The 14,416-nt window shown below is 28.0% G+C and overlaps 1 protein-coding gene across 1 annotated transcript in view; it reads left to right on the plus strand.

Moving 5' to 3' along the window:
- The first annotated feature begins 6,640 nt into the window (after positions 1-6,640).
- The window catches only part of LOC107446022 (uncharacterized), a 194,463-nt gene continuing 186,687 nt past the window's right edge, over positions 6,641-14,416 (plus strand). Inside the window, exon 1 of the mRNA XM_087153622.1 lies at positions 6,641-6,816. The gene's annotated coding sequence lies outside the window, so the exon portion shown is untranslated. The remainder of the gene's footprint in view (positions 6,817-14,416) is intronic.

Raw genomic sequence — 14,416 nt, forward strand, 5'->3', positions numbered from 1 at the left:
TTGCAATATATAGACTGCGATGTAGCTTTTCTGTTAAACAATTTCCCCGCAAGGATTATTGTAATGCAGAGAAGTAAAAAAATAGCGCTTTTCTTTCACTTTTCGTCGATGCGACTTCTTAGCCTATCTGTAAAAGTGTTTTTCTGTGAGGATTGCCACTATGCGCGGAAGTAAAGATGTAGGGCTTCTCTTCTTTTGTTTACCTCTTTGCTCTGTACTCAACTCCTTTGCTTATTTGTAAAAGTGTTCTCGAGTACGATTACCGTTGTGAGGGATGGTAACAATTTAACACTGTCTTTCTACTATTGGAGATGTGACAAAGCATTCTCTCGTAGTCGTTATACAATTCTTCTTAGCTCATTCGTAGTGGTTCTGCGGTTGAGATCTGCACCCATAAGGATTTTCTAAATACGAGAATATTGTCAATGTAACAGCATTCTTATATGTATATATAAATTTCGGTAATTTTTTAATTATAATAAATAGTCTAATAGAAAAGGAAAAGTAAAAAGTAAAAAAAAAAACAGTTAGATTATCGAAGCTTTATTTGTACTAAAATAAAATCCAGCATGAAAATTTGATTTTTTTTCCTCCATTCATATTCAAAAAATTATCAATAATTGATTTTGTTAAATTAACGAAATTCCAATGATGAATAACTGTTTCTCTTAGATCTAAATAACTGTAAATTTGAAAAATTATTATTTAGAATTAAGACGTTTTCGGAAGATTTTACATTTAACACAGAAAAAGATCCCGTTGTTTCTTGCGATATTTCCTAACTATACATTTTTAAAATCCTAAATATAATTTTTTTCTTTTGTTTTGACCTAAATTAAAGAAAAATAATTAAAAAAATATGAAAAATATGTTTAATAAAATTATTGAGTCAGAAGGTTAAGCAGAGAAATAATAATTAAGCACTATTCTTCTATTTGAATCATGAAAATGCATTGCCTTAGATATACAAGACTTTTTAGTTTAAGTGTAAAAAAAAGTTTCTGCCAGGATGGAAAAGTAACATTCAGCAACGATTTTCATATTTATTGAAATCTCATTTAATAATATAATCATCTGTAATGAATTATGGAACATAAAAAGTAGCATTTGGAGATCTTAACATAAAAACACATCTTGAAATTATTATTGTTGCTATTATTACTATTATTTTTTTGCCCATTACAACCTTTATTTTGAAGTTAAAAGCTTTTAAAATTTCTAAACCTTATTTTAAAAGTCTTTAAAACTTCTAAACCATATTTTCAATAAAAATATTTGACCAAATGTATAATTTAATCTTCTCCTTACATACATAATAAACAATATGAACAAAAGCAAATGATTTTCACAATGTCAAAAAAAAGTATTGAATTTCGTTTAATTAATTTTTAATTATCTATATGTATCAAAATTTTTTGCAAACGAAATTGTTAGAATTGTTTTTTTTCAGAATCACATAATGTTGAAAATTGATAGTTCGTTTTACACATTCCGTATTGCATTCAAAACTTTATGTCAAGAAAATTTCCTTCTAAGAAAGACCTTCTAGATCGTTAAGAAATTTAACATTTATATCTCAAACGTTATTAAAAAATGAGACTCGGGCATTAATGGGTTAATTAAAAGTAAAACACTTTTCCACATCTCATATATTGTTGTCCAAAAGCGCTATATTTTTACTTTCCCTCGTGTTGACAATACTTCCAGGAAAAATATTTCTATAGAAAAGCTAAAAAGTTTCTTCCATAAAAACAAACGTACTGCTCTTTTTCCCCTTTTTTAAGGTGTGAAAATGAATTTTGTCGTCATCGATATATGAGATCTTTATACTACTAATGAATTCTATTGATCGGGATTCTGCTATTGTGATTTATCAGACCTTTAATCAACTAAAGAGTTTTTCTACAAGGATTCCAATTATATGTTTAGAAGTAATAACATAAATCAATTGCTTTTTCATTTAAGCAATTTTTTTCTGGGGGTAGGCTTAATATGTTTTAAAATAATATTAGATACCTTGTGAAAAAGAGCCCTGCGGATTTAATTTTTGTAAGTTGAAAAAGTAAAGTTGAGCCGCGAAAAGTAGACTTGAAAAATAACACAGTAAGAGTTTTTGATTTTATGTTTTTAAAATACACATTTGGTTTTTAAAAAAGTTAATGAAAGTGAATTAGCAATCAAAAATACAGCAATCATTATCTTCCACTTAGATCGGATTAATTTTAGTCAGTTTGTATTTTTTAGAAAATATTGGTGAGTAAAAAGTAATAATTAGTTCATTTGCCAATGTTTAACAACGGTGTTTAAAGTTATATTTATATTGCTGTTCGTCATTGTCATGCACGAGATTATTAAGTCACGTGCAAAATTGTTTTTCCCCAAGGTTTAAATATGCACAGAGAAGAAAAAACTGCTTCGCTCTTCTATTATTCGCGATCGCAACGAACTATAGGGGGCGTTGTTGTATGAGACGCTTACCTGCGATTTCCATATGAACCGTCATTCAGTTACTCTGGAGATGTCGTTAATGTAGCGTGTAGCATTGCATCGTTCTTTCTTTAATGTGGCTTATTAAATTTAAAAAAGAGAAATGCTTAATATTCTTTCTTGTACAACCGAAAACAAAATGGTATCTCTTTTTATTAGAGAAGGAATATCCAAAACACATCGGAAAAATATTTGTACATTAACAGAAAAAAATATGTATATTCTTATAAGAGTTAAAACCTAATGCCCGAGAAATAGTATTACTAAATTTAATGATATAACATGAAAGGCCCATTTAAACTTTACATTCTATAGTTTTAAGAATCATATTAGTTCAAAAATTAAAATGAACAAAAAGTATACATAAGCCTCATAATTTTATGAAATTTAATTTTGTAAACAACGTTTTTTGACAACAATTTTTATAAAAAAATTTCAAGTTTCAATAAAAATCATTATTTAGAAACTAAGAAACGTAAAATAAAGATGCTGACGAAACAAAAACAAAAAAACAATTCTTTTTTGTCGCCATTTTTAGTGCTACGAATATTCGTCTTTGGGATTTGCCAAAAACAAAACAATATGCAATTTTATTTTTTCAGGAGGGAAATATCTTACTGAAAAAACGAAAATGTACCAATTCCCACAACATAAAACTTTATCTTGTTAAACGTACGTTTTGGAAATGTTATTTCATTTGGAATCTTATTCATCAGAGGTCATATGGCGATATGATTGTTTTGAATCTATGCTAAACTCTATATCGGCTCATTTTCCACCGAAATCCGATTAACTATTTTGATTTTAAATAAAGTGTTTTATGTTATGAATTGTCGCAAAAATTTTAAGTGTAGATTGGCGGCACTTAAAAACCGCCAAATCTGTAGCGGCGGTGGCGTTAATACGTAAATACCGAATTTTTATTTCATACTTTTCTGAATCATATTATTTTATTTCAAACATTGGAATATACAAGAAGTATACATCAACACATAATGTTATACTATTTAATATTTCAAAAGTATTTTGAGAACAACTTTTATCAAAAAATTATAAACTAAAAAACGGAAAATAAAGAATTCTTAGGATAAAAAAAACGATTTTAAGAATTCTTAACATTGAAATAAAAACTTTCATATTGCTTCTTTTTTTATTATTCTTATAGTTCTTAATCAGACGTAAAAAACCATTCTGTAGAGAACCATCATCAAATGAAAAAAAAAATATTTACAAGCAAATTTTTTATTGTAAAAATCATTGCACTTACCTGATTTGTGATTCACGGAGAATTCCAAAATGATAAGTTCCTTGTTTGAAAACTTTATTCTCAAATAATAGATACATAGTTTATACTTTCATTACTTTTAGATAACATACTACACAGCAAAATTTTATAATTGATATGAATTTGAATATGTAGCTAAAAACAGAATAGCTGAATTCTAGTTGAACTTATTCTTTCAAAATTAAAAAAAACTTACCAAGAAAACGATTTAAATTAATTAAGAATCAGCACAAATGGCACTATTTCAAGTAACTTGGATAATTTTTTATTGTTGTTTTCCGAATTATATGGATACAGAAATATATACTATTCTATAACGAAGAAGAATATGCTATAACTATTACAATTCTGTATGTTCTGAATTCATATTTATTCACTGGAATGACGAAAGCAATGTTTACTTCACTTTAATTCGTAATGAATTGAAGACAGAAGAAATGCATTTTACCTTAATACACACATCTGTAACAGTATCCGAAATCGGAAGTCATCAGTTGCAAGTTTGTTGGTAATATAAAATAAAAATTATTGAAGAATCTTTCTTCAAATGTTTGGCGTGTTCTGTTCCTGAAAGATTTACTAATATTCTGGAGATTTTTTTCAAGTTCTTCGGCCTTTTCCTTAGGGAAATTTTGTTTCTTATTTGCTGCTAAAAATGGCGTCTGATTCAGTCAATGACTTTGATGAAACTAAATGAAAACGTGATAAATTAATGTCCGATATTTACAGTCTCCCGCTAGACGGCGTACTCGAGCGTTGCGATCGCGAATTTGAGAAGTGGAAAATGCATTTGTTTGTTTTTATGGGAGAAACTTTTTAGCTTTCTATAGAAATGTTTTTCCTGTAAGTATAGGCAACACGAGGGAAAGTAAAAATATAGCGCTTTTTGACAACAATATATGAGACGTGGAAAAGTGTTTTACTTTTAATTAACTCATTAATGCCCGAGTCTCATTTTTTAATAACGTTTGAGACATAAATGTTAAATTTCTTAACGATCTAGAAGGTCTTTCTTAGAAAGAAATTTTCTTGTCATAAAGTTTTGAATGCAATATGGAATGTGTAAAAGGAACTATCGATATTCAAAGCATTTTGTGATTCTGAATAAAAGAAATTCTCAAAACTTCATTCGCAAAAAAGTTTGATACATAAAGATAATTAAAAATTAATTAAACGAAATTCAATACTCTTTTTTGACATTGTGAAAATCATTTGCTTTTGTTCATATTGCTTACTATGTATGTAAGGAGAAGATTAAATTATACATTTGGTCAAATATTTTTATTGAAAATAAGGTTTAGAAATTTTAAAAGCTTTTAACTTCAAAATAAAGGTTGCAATGTACAAAAAAATAATAGTAATAATAACAACAATAATCATTTCAAGAAGTGTTTTTACGATAAGATCTCCAAATGCTACTTTTTATGTTTCATATTTCATTACAGATGATTATATTATTAAATAAGATTTCGATAAATGTGAAATAGTTGCTGAATATGCTTTTAGTAGTTATTGGAGTCAAATTAAATACTATATTATGCATGCAATACTGCTACTACTACTAATAATAATTTCAAAATACACTTAACATATTCTTATGCTAAATTCTTTAATTACTATTTTGTACATTTCAAGTTTGATTACGATTGCTTAAATAGAATTGGTCATTTATTTTTTGAAAATTTCAGTAGCTATTAAATTAAAAATGAATGCTAATATGTTCAATAATAATAATTTTAAAATTAATTTATCAAGTTTCTGCACAGTTTTCTTTAATAATTGCTACTTATACATAAGGCAATAATAATAATAATAGTTTTAAGTGTTCTAACCATATTCTAATATTTTTTCTTTTATTTCGAGTTATGTATATTATAATTAAATGAAGTTTAAAACAATGCTTATCTATAGTATTGGGCAAATAATTTTATTGAATACGTTGTTAGTTTTTAACCCTTTGATGCAGAATTTATATGAAACATATATTTTATTCTTTTGTCCATTATTTTGTATTAATTTAGTTCAAAATAAGTGAAAAATATTATATTTAGCATTTTAATAATTTATCATTAGGAAATACAGCATGAAGCTTCGGTGTTTTTCTTTCTGTGTTAAACGTAAAATATTCTAAACAATAGGTTTTTTAAATTCGCCCTTATTTAGATCTAAGAGAAACAGTAATTATTCATTAAAATTTTCTAAATTTACAAAATCAATTATTGATAATTACATTGAACATTGAATATGAATGAAAAAAAATCATGCGACTTTTTTATTTTATATTTTAGTACAACTTTGATTCCAATATTCTAATAAATTTTTTAGTAACGATTAGACTGTTTTTTATGATTAAAAAATAGTAAAAAATATTTTTCCATGTAATCAAAGAGTCAGAAAGAAATATATTAAAGGCACACAGGTGTCCCAAATGTGCCAAAGTGTTAACATCAATATAAATACTGCAATGTATAACAATGTAATTATTCAAATAATGAAATAAAAGTTACATTCTTTATCATGAATTTCTAAAACATTTATCAGAAAAACTTTTTCAATTTTTTTGAACATCAAACTAATTAATGATACACACAATCAAGCAAATTACTTTCGCGAAGAGAAAAAGAAAATTAAATTTGAAACTATTTCTGAAACAATATTTCACTTGTTTCTTAATTAAGATATTTCTAGAATCTGAAAAAAAAAAGTATTTTCATTAATTCCGAAACCACGTGACACGAGAAACGCTAAAAAGTTGGATTTAAAGGAGGAGGGCGCATGGAAAAGGTATTATTGGATAGATGACGTCATGACGTGGGAAAACCGAAACCTGTTACTTTACTACATAACGATTCCTTACCCCAGTGGCGCACTATACAGCCGTCAGGAACGCAACACTTTACTCCCTGGTCTAACTCGCGTGCCATAGAAACAAAAGAACGCGTGCGTAACAAAATAGTTCCCTGCTTAGAACACAGGAGTATGGTCCCGTCGGAGTTTCTTTTGTAGTATCTGTCCACTTTTTGACATTAACGAATTCTGATGCGGTGAGTAAAGGCATGATTTATGTATCTTACTCTGCACTTTTAGCACAGAATTAATTGAACAAAATCTTCATGAAGTTTTTTTATCTTAATAGTATTTTATGAACAGTAACTCAGATAACGTGCGACATTGATAAATAGTCTGTTACAGAAATACCTTGTCTGTGATATTGATATTTAAATTTATGTTGATAACTACTTTCAGCACAGAAAACTTTGAACAAAATGCTCATGATATTTTGTATCTTAATAATATTTAATGAATAATAACTCATATAACGTGCGGCACTGATAAAGAATCTGTTACAGAAATATCTCATCTGTGATATTAATAATTAAATTCTTGTTGATGACTGCTTTCAGCACGGAAAAATTTAAATAAAATATTAATAAATTTTTTTATATCCAAGTAATGTTTTATGAAAGATAACTCAGCACTGATAAATGCGACTGAATAAATGTCCTGTCACAGAAATATATCATTTGTGACTATTTAAATTTATGCCCTCTCGCAGTTGTAGTTTGTTGAAATACATATTACGCAAAGAGAAAGAAAAGCTAAAAGTTTTCGTTCACTGATATATATAAATACGATGTCGAAGCTTTTGGTCACTTGAAAACTTTTAGGTTCGCACATACTATCAGAATTTGCTTATACCTATTTTATTGCAATTTTTTTCTATTTATTATTACTTTCAAATTTATATTGATTACTTTTGCCAATGTCATACAGTTGACATTTATCTGAATGTATGGCATTTAAAAGAATAAAGAAACTTTTTCGTTTCGTTTAAGCGCTGTTTGTTTCGACTAGCGTTCATAAATACAGTACTGAAAAGTTTTGCTTCCATGAAATTTTATTCCCATTGTGCTTGCACCTACTTCTTTTAGTTGCTATTTCAGTTGATTAAATTTTTTTTTAATCCTCAGTTGATAACTGCTGTTTCACAGTTTAAATTTGTTTAATTATATGCTTTACAAAATAACTAGAAAATAACTGGAAAATAAGTGGAGTGAAAGTGTTTTTGTTTTAGTAATATGATGTCAAAAAGTTTTGTAACGCAGGAACTTGATTTGTTGATTATGTTTACAGCAAAGTTTTTAAGGTGAAATATATCAAAGTTTATTACTTATATAAATTATTATTATTTTTCAATGTAAGTTATTTAGTTCTAACTTAAACTTGAATTTTGTTTTTAGGTGTCGTGGAATCAATTTTCATTTTTTTCCGTCACCCATTTTAACCCTTTGAAAATTATATCAATGTCAATTCGCTATTAATTGATATTTTGATACGTTTTTTGCTTCATTTTGTTCATCAAAATATATTTTATGAATCTTAGTTACCAAATGTTAATTTTTAAGGTATTGATTTCCTTTAAGTCAATTCTATAGTAACTATGGTACTTTTTAATTAAGCTTAAAAAGTGTGAAATAAAATATAAATAAAAACTTGGAAAATGTATAAAGTATTATTAATTAATTAATTAAAAATTTCAAAAGTTGACTAATAATCAGCAGGGATTTCAAAGGTAAGCATGGGAACTCCATAGGTAAGCATGGGAACTATAGAGGAATGGAACTCCAGTTCAATTCTATTTTTATTTACTCTGGTTTACAAAGTTAATCTTCAATATATAAGATACTACAAAGAATAAGAAGTCTTAAAGCATTTTTGCTTTGCTTACAAACACCGATAAATACAATAGAAAATTTTCCATGAACTTGTGTTTCAGATTATGATTATACCTACTTTCTTTTAATCTAAATTTATTATTATTTTTAGCTAATTATTCAATGATTTCAGTTAATTACTGTGATTTGGAAAATGCAATTGTTTAAATTTATATCATAACAAAAGGTGCAAAAACTTTTTCGTTTTGCTTCTTTACTCATGAATACGATACAAAATGATTTTATCTGAAAATCAAATTAGCAGAAAATAAATGAAATTTTGTCACTTGTGTTTATTAAGTCATAATTATTTTAAGACCCTCCTTTAAAAATATGAATATGAAATATTTATAGAGTTTTATATCCTATTAGAAGGTTGTTCAAATTTTGAAAAAAATGGTTGTTTGTGGAGTATGATCAGATCTTCAAACATTAAAAACAAAATTCTGTTCTAACACATTTGAAAGCAAAAATCTATTGTAATTTAATATCTACAAATTGCCCCCAAGATTTTGCACCTAACCTGCTTCTTCTTGCCTTCCTTTTGCTATTATCTTATTCCTACAGGTTAAATCACTTCCAATGTGTTTGCCCTGCTACTTTTCTTATCTCATTCTGTGTTTAGTTACTGAGGGAGGTTCTAGTCTATAGAACTTAAATTATAGTGTGTCCATATCTGTATCTTTATTTCTGCGTTATTCATGTTGTTTTGCTTTACTTTACTTTGCATAAAAGCATACCTTATCCTCATTTGGATGAAGGGTTTGTTACATCTAAATTAAATAGTATTCAATTGAAAGGTCCCAAAATGCCTTATTGTAATCCCAAAATTCGGTTTCATGAGTTTTATTTTCGATTTAATTGAGATAAAATTTAAATCTATAAACAGTTTTCAATTAAAACTTCGTCTAATTCGATTTAATTACCATAGAAACTTTGGTTACATGAAATCGTAAAATTTTTTCGCCAAGGAAATTAATAAGTTATAATGTAAAAATATTTCTAATAATGTATTACAGTTTCGGATTCATTATTTTAATTACATATGTTAAAACACAGTTTTACTCAAAGCTTATAATAAAAGTATTAACTTATTTGCTGCCCAATAAATGTAAAATATTTATTAAGATAAAATATTGATCTAGATGTGTTCATTTCCGTTTTTTTTAATATAGATGTAATTATCCTAATTGACATAAAAGTTACATAAGACATTTTTATCAAATTTTGACTATGTGGGTTCTTATAAAGTAAGGAAAAAATTTTAAACTTTTATTTCGATATTTTCCAATTGATGTAATTAGAGATATTTACCCTAATTGATTGTAATTCTAAATGACACGTTGCTGTTTAAATTTAGAAGTCTCCAACTTTTAACGATGATTTCGATATCAGATCATAAGGATAGTTTAGGATAGTCTTAAATAGTTTCAAGTTGATATTTGTAAATATTATGGTAATTAGGAGAAATCATCCGAATTAAAAACAAAGCGAAACACCACTTTCCAACCGAAATGGAAGTCTCAAGATTACATTCTAAGTTCCCTATGAAATTATAAGGACAAACAGGATAAGTCACAATCCTATATTTGGCCTAATTAGCAGTTATGCTAAATAATCCATTACCACCAAGTGTTTGATGTAGAATAGACGGGTCTGGTTCTTGTGCTACATTGAACAGCAAATTTGTGAGCTCCTGTATGTGGAGAAACTGGCCACTGATTTTGCCTATTGTACCTAAATTACCATTGCCGTGGGTTCAGAGCAATGCTGACGAAAGCAGTAGGTACCAGCATCAAGCCACTAAGCAACAAGTTTAGGTTATGGAAATTGTTATTGTGAAACCACGAAAAGTGAGTTCGAGTAGGTGGCTAATATGTTGCTAGTTTGCCGCAAGTGGCTAGTATGTTATAAATGAATAATAAAACTGTAAAAGCAAAAAAAAGAAGAAACTTTTTAAATATATTTTTTAAACTATAACTACCTATAGTTAAGAAAAGTCTGTTTTTATGACCGATTTGCTTCTACAAATTATAAGTAACGAAATATTGAAATGGCTAAAAATTGCTTCCGAGTTGATTGCATTGCTTTAGCGTTCTAAAAAGTACTATTTATCTTAAATATATATTCTATTGTGTTCTTAATACTTTTCATAAGTAGATTATTTAATAAATAACCGAGGAAGCTTCATTTAAAATTTTATATGATTCAAGGAAAATGTATAAATATTTCAAACCCATCAACCGAAATCACGGGAATTAAAAAAAAAAATTCGAATACTGAGGCATTAGATGCAAAAATCTAAACATCGAAAAGACAAATGATGCCGCAGACTATTTTGTATAATTTGGCGACTTTTCGAAATTCCTTTCACGTTGATGGGCTACGATATTCTTTTTCTTGAGATATTTTGTTCGAAATTTCGAAGATTTACAGCAAGAAAAGAAGCTATTTTACCATTGTGGTAGTGGGAAAAGTGCAAGCTGGTAGCATCTTTATCTCCTGCGAAGTAGCCAGTAACGATTTCTGAGGATAAAGAGCAGCATCTGTTAGACAAAAGGGGATAGCCCTCCCCTGCCCCGTCGAACAACCCCTTGTTCTTTTTGTTGATTTCCCAGTGAGGGTATAATTGACCAAGAACAGATAGTTTCCCTCGGATGATGCAATTTGCCTTTCCTTTCGAACCTTCCAATTTCTGGATTTCCTCGATCGTTTGGTGATGAGTAATGGATTGAGAAGAGTTTTTGAAATGGAATGTTTTTGAGAACGTTCTGATGGAATAAACGATCTTTGAAAGTAAAAATGGATGGTTGTGTTTTAAATGGGAATACTTTAAAATAATGAAGAAACTGTTAAGACTTTCGTATACTTTGATATCATGTTTTCGGAAGTTGGATTTCTTTGCGGAAAAACATTTTTTTAATAATTATGATGGAACTGGAACACATGCTTAAAAGTGATTCCATTGAGTATGCGAAGGATTTTTCATTTAATTAACTTTTTAAAAACTGATTCATTGATCATTTCAAACTTATGCAAACAAATTTCTGAAAGGGTTTGTTGATGCAATTTAATAGAATGTATCGTTGCGAATTAAGGAAAGTTATTTCAGTACTATCTTCCATTTCGTACAAACTCATTCAAAAGAGTTTCAACCATTTTGTTTAAAATGCAGTTTCAAATAGAGTAATTCATTTCTATAAAAATGCGATAAATTTTTTTTATAAATATTCTTCTTAAAACTAATGTTTTATCAGGATATTGTTAGTATTAAATGCATTAAAAGATGTTGAGAACAAAAAATTAGTTGGTCTCGTAATATTTTGAGAAATAGTTTTTACGAAAAAAAACTATCTTTAAAATATAATAAAGGAAAAGACACGCATGTTACAGTAGTATTAGGTTCGATATATTCGATGTATAAACGTTTCGGAATCGTGGGTAATGACCTCAAAAGACAAATGTGTTTTAGGTACATTCGAAAGAAAAATCCTTCGAAGTATTTTCGGTGGAGCCCATATTAACGGGCTATGGAGAACTTTTAAACACGAACTTTTACCGATATTAGGCCAAATATATCAAAATTCAAAAGTGAATGGAGCTGGTCACCTAATGAGGTCACTGGATGAATGTACAGTGCCCAAAAGATAAACGAGCTACCCTGACTAACTTTTGATCTAATTATCGGACCTTCATGTTCTAGAACTGAATCTTAATGGCTCGAGGGGTTGACCTCAAATATGCTAATTAATAAGTGCAGACAATATTTTAAGCTATGAAATCAGACACAAAAACGTATTTTTTCTGAATAAACATACTTTTTTTTGACGGATTCAAATTTCTGACCCTTAAAACACACGGGGTAGCCACAGTCTGGGAAATACGGTCAATATAGTTTGGTCAAGAGAGGCACTTCAAAGTTTAGAAATTTGGCTCACAAGTACAAAGTACTTTGGAACAAATTTTTTCGAAAAATCCAAGTGCTTAAAATTGAATTTCTCAGAAACCATTTGAATAAAAAAATGTTAAATATTCACTGAAAGTAAATTTTTTCCATGAAATTATCTTTGGATATACAAATATTATAATTGAGAGTAAAACTTTCTTAATTGGTTTAAAAAAATTGTCGAAAATTCTCGAATAGTTCCTGAGAAATTGAGTTTGAAGTACTTGCATTTTTTGAAGAACTTTGTTCCAAAGTACTTCGTACTTCCACTCCGAAGTTCCAAACTTTGGAGCATTCTCCTGACCAAAATATTGGAACCATATTTCTCAGATTGCTTCTACCTCAAAGAATGAATAATAAAAGAATAGAGAAAATTTCTGAGTAGTAAAATTCCATGCGAAATTATTTTTAGGAATAACTGGCTATCAATCGAATGTTAGCTTAAAAAAACATCTATGTAGGAGATACAAGGCAAAAGCATGGCGGGAAAGGGGTCTTAAACTTTAAAAAAATGTAAAAAATGCAGGACAATGACACTTTTAAAGATGAAGCATCTAAGATGGAAAAATAAGGCATTCGTATACCAAGAGATGGCCTTTAAACTTTAAATAACATCAATGGAAGAAATATCGGGTAAGGATAAACTGGGAAATTTCACTTTAGCTTAAACAATTTAGGAATTACGTGCAGAGCATACCGGGCAATGACCCTAGAGCTTTGAAAAACATAAGTGTGAGGAATAGCAGGTAAGTATAAACCGGGAAATAGTATTTTACCTTGAAAAGGAAAACAAGGTAAGAGCATACCAGGCAATGATCTTTTAAGTTCAAAAAACATCAGTGTAAGAAATACCGAGCAAATTTACATTGAGAACTTTTTTCTAAAAATGCATCAGTTATTAGAATTGGATACAATTTCGAACATTCTTAGCTTTCGAGAGAAGCATGCATGGGAAAGTTATTTTATAAAAATAACGCGAAAAATTACACTTACTTTAATAAAATGTATCGAGTAAAGAGTAAAAATACAAGTACAAAATAAAAAAAGTAAAGATTTTATAGTACATTTCAACAAAATCGAAAACTCTAAGTAACCTTAAATTCCATTAAAAAAGTGTAAGAGAAAATATAAATTTAGTTAAAATGTGTAATACTTTGAAATACGTTAAAATGTTACAAAATATATTGAAATATCGAATGTTGAAAGTTTCCAGAAACGAAACCAAAAATAAAAATTCCGTGTTCGCATATAGAGATGAGTTTTATTAATTTTAAAACTACTAAATCCTTAGAAAGTTTTGTTTTCATTGTCAGAATTTATGCAAGAAATTAATTTGTTGAACCAATTCGATGAATGTTATATTTCTTGCTTGAAGAAATTAGTAAAAAAATATATTCATATACAAGCAACCCGTCAAATTAAATAAAAAATTTTAATTTTATTTTTTATTAAAGTTTTGAATTTTTTTTTACAATTTAAAATATAGACGACTTTTTTTTTATCATCATATAATTATTCCGCATTGAAACCAATCAAAAGCAAAAATAGAGCACAAAAGATTTTTTTTAAATTCATTCATATAATGAACTCAAATGCTTCTGTACAAAAATACGAAAAGGGGAAAAAAATTTTTTGATTCAAAATCAAAAAATAATAAAACTATTTCCTTGATTTTAAATATAGATAATTTTTTCTTCCTTTTCGTGATTTTTACAGTAGGAGAAGAATAGAGAATGTTTTTACTGCTTACTATAGTTTAATTTACTGGAGCAAGCTTTTAAATTTTGAGACTTAGGTGTCAAAAACTTTAAATTTTGGGTAAAATAAATTCAAAAAATAATTAGAAATTAGTTTGAAAAACACATGTAGTTGCTGAGCACAAATATTGCTTATAAAAATAAAATAAATGGTAATAACGGGGGCAGACGCGCTACCGTTGCGAAACCGGGCCATAATTAGAAACATCCGTCATTAAAATTATTT

This window comes from Parasteatoda tepidariorum, chromosome 10 (assembly GCF_982258835.1).
Source record: "Parasteatoda tepidariorum strain Cologne lab strain chromosome 10, Ptep-v5.0, whole genome shotgun sequence".
Taxonomy (NCBI): domain Eukaryota; kingdom Metazoa; phylum Arthropoda; class Arachnida; order Araneae; family Theridiidae; genus Parasteatoda; species Parasteatoda tepidariorum.